Source organism: Pristiophorus japonicus, unplaced genomic scaffold (assembly GCF_044704955.1).
Source record: "Pristiophorus japonicus isolate sPriJap1 unplaced genomic scaffold, sPriJap1.hap1 HAP1_SCAFFOLD_70, whole genome shotgun sequence".
NCBI lineage: Eukaryota > Metazoa > Chordata > Chondrichthyes > Pristiophoridae > Pristiophorus > Pristiophorus japonicus.
The window spans coordinates 1,685,716-1,689,381 of NW_027254613.1; positions in this window are offsets into that span (position 1 = coordinate 1,685,716).

The following is a 3,666-nucleotide window of genomic DNA, read 5'->3' on the forward strand; positions in this document are numbered from 1 at the left end:
CCACACATGATGAGGAGAGAGTGGAAATCGAGCTGGACAGGCTGCAACACGAGGGCATCATCTCCCTCGTGGAATTCAGCGAGTGGCCAGCCCGATTGTTCCAGTACACAAAAGTGATGGCACGGTCAGGGTTTGCGGCGATTATAAAGTAACTATAAATCATTTGTCACTACAGGACCAATACCCGCGACCTAAGACAGACGACCTATTTGGCGCGCTGTCAGGAGGCAAGGCGTTCACCAAGCTTGACCTGACTTCGGTCGACATGACGTAGGAGCTGGAGGATTCTTCGAAGGGCCTCACCTGCACCAACACGCACAAGTGATTATTCATCTACAACAGATGCCCGTTTGGAATTCGGTCGGCTGCAGCGATCTTCCAGAGAAACATGGAGAGCCTACTCAAGTCAGTACCACACACGGTGGTCTTTTAGGACGACATATTGGTTATGGGTCGGGACACCACGGAACACAGTCAAAACCTGGAGGAGGTCCTCCAGCGACTGGATCGTGTAGGGCTGCGGCTGACGAGGTCGAAATGCGTCTTCATGGCAACAGAAGTGGAGTTTTTTGGGGAGAAAGATCACGGCGGACAGCATTCGGCCTACAGACGCCAAGACAGAGGCCATCAGGAATGCGCCCAGGCCACAGAACGTCACGGATCTGCCGTCGTTCCTCGGACTCCTCAACTATTTTGGTAACTTCCTACCGGGGTTAAGCACCTTTTAGAGCCCATACATGTGTTATTGCACAAAGTTAGAACTGGGTATGGGGAAAAAAAAACAAGTAATTGCTTTTGAGAAAGCCAGAAACCTTTTATGCTCCAACAAGCTGCTTGTATTGTATAACCCATGTAAAATACTTGTGCTAGCATGTGATGCGTCCTAGTACGGTGTCGGGTGTGTATTACAACAAGCTGACATTGCGGGCAAGTTGCAAACTGTCGCCTATGCTTCCAGGAGCTGTCTGAGGCCGAGAGGGCCTACAGCATGATTGAGAAAGAGGCATTAGCATGTGTGTTCGGGGTAAAGAAAACGCATCAGTACCTGTTTGGCCTCAAATTTGAGCTGGAAACCGATCACATACCCCTCACATCCCTGTTCGCTGAAAACAAGGGGTTAAATTCCAATGCCTCAGCCCGCATACAAAGGTGGGCACTCACGTTCTCAGCGTATAACTATACCATCCGCCACAGGCCAGGCACTGAGAACTGCGCGGATGCTCTCAGTCGGCTACCATTGCCCACCACGGGGATGGAAATGGCGAAGCCTGCAAACTTGTTGATGGTGGCGCAGTCCGCTGATATGTTGATGGTTAGGGAAGCGTTTGAAAATGATAAATCACCTGTCACGGCCCACCAGATTAGGACTTGCACCAGCCAAGATCCTCTGCTGTCTCTAGTAAAAAAACTATGTACTGCATGGGAGCTGGGCCAGCACCCCCGTTGAAATGCATGAGCCAATCAAGCCGTTCGAGCGGCGAAAGGACGTGCTGTCCAATCAGGCAGACTGCCTGTTGTTGGGGAACCGCATCGTGCTAACAAAAAAGGGCAGGGAGATGTTCATCTCGGATCTCCACAGCACACACCCGAGTATCGTAATGATGAAAGCGACAGCCAGATCCCACGTCTGGTGGCCCGGTATCGACTCTGACTTAGAGTCCTGTGTATGGCAATGCAGCGTATGTGCTCAGTTGACCAACGCGCCAAGAGAGGCACCACTAAGTTTGTGGTCCTGGCCCTCCAGACCATGGTCGAATATCCATGTCAACTATGCGGGCCCATTTCTAGGTAAAATATTCCTGGTGGTGGTGGATACTTTTTCAAAATGGATTGAATGTGAAATAATGTCGGGAAGCACCGCTACCACTACCATTGAAAGCCTGAGGACCATATTTACCACCCACGGCCTGCCTGACATACTGGTCAGTGACAACGGGTCATGTTTCACCAGTGCCAAATTTAAAGAATTCATGACCCGCAATGGGATCAAACATGTCACCTCGACCCCAGTTAAACCAGCCTCCAATGGGCAGGCAGAGTGGGCACTACAAACCATCAAACAGAGCCTTAAACGAGTCACAGAAGGCTCACTCCAAACCCGCCTGTCCCGAATACTGCTCAGCTAAAGCACGAGACCCCACTCGCTCACAGGGGTGCCCCCGGCTGAGCGACTCATGAAAAGGACACTTAAAAGCAGACTCTCGCTGGTCCACCTCAAACTGCATGATCAGGTCGAGAGCAGGCGTCAGCAACAAAATGTAAATGATGGTCGCGCTACTGTGTCACGGAAAATTTATCTGAACGACCGTGTATGTGCTGAACTATGGACATGGTCCCAAGTGGATCGCGGGCACGGTCATAGCTAAAGAAGGGAGTAGGTTGTTTGTCGTCAAACTAGACAATGGACAAATTTGCAGAAAGCACCTGGACCAAATGAGGCTGCGTTTCACAGACTGCCCTGAACAACCCACAGCAGACACCACCTTTTTCGAAACACAGTAAGCCCATGGTGGAAGACAAGCCATCGTGGGCAACAAAGGCGATCTTTTAAAGTCGCGAGTGCCTTTCTGCTGGATCTGACAGCAGCTGCGTGTGCTAGTAAAGAGCTCAAATGTAATAGAGCCCAGTGCAGGCAGAACAGAAAAAGTACATTTATTGTGAAAGTTAAAATGTAGGGAATGTATGTAATTATACGTATATATAAATACTTATATATCTAGATATATATATAAACAAAGTTAGTCAGTCAGTCAGTCATGTCTTGTCTTGTCTTGTCTTGATTTGATTTGTATTTGAAAATAATGGGGAAGGAGCTCATCATGTCACACAGCCCATACGCAGCCTCTCTCTAAAATTGCTATGTTTCTAACTTATGTCATTTGCCATCTTACAGATGTGGAATAACAAAATCCCACAGCAGATTCTTCTCCTGTCAGGCAGTCCTCGAATGCGTGTTCAATCAAATCAGTTATCCATTAGGCCACGCGGCCGCTGCCATCGGTACAAAATGTGTTGTTTTTTATATTGAGAGCAAATTTGCGACAAGGGTTATTTCAAGGAATTAATGTTGGAAAACTTGAGCATATTTCGCGTAATGAATATATGCGCTGCGATATGGATGCGCACTGGCACAGGCAATGTCAATGTAGCGTGAAACACAACAATTTAACAATTCAGTCATCGCAGCTGAAATCACATTTTTTTAAAAACTATACAGGATGATCCAGATTATGAGAAAATACGTCATAAAGGGGCAAATTAGGAACCGGAACTGACAACCATATCGTTTAAGCAGACACCGAATGATCCTGAACACCAAGCACATCCCTATTACAAAGATGTAGAATGTCCATTGACTGACAGCAGTTCGCTTTTAATAGAATAATGTGGGATTTCTATCATTCTTGAAGGCAATTGTGCTGTGCGTGAGTGAGCATGGGGCTCAGGACAAGTCGGGGCTGGGACGGTTCTTTATGCCACAGGTAATAGACAGGCAGGAAGGAGGGAGGGAAGAAAACCAACCCAGAAAAAAAGACAATTTAAAATATCTATATATTATCATAATAAGAAAATAAATAATTTACAATATTTTTTGTATAAAATTGAATTTGATTTGATTTCAATAAATAAATAATGTTTCATAATCTATATATTTTTGATTGAACG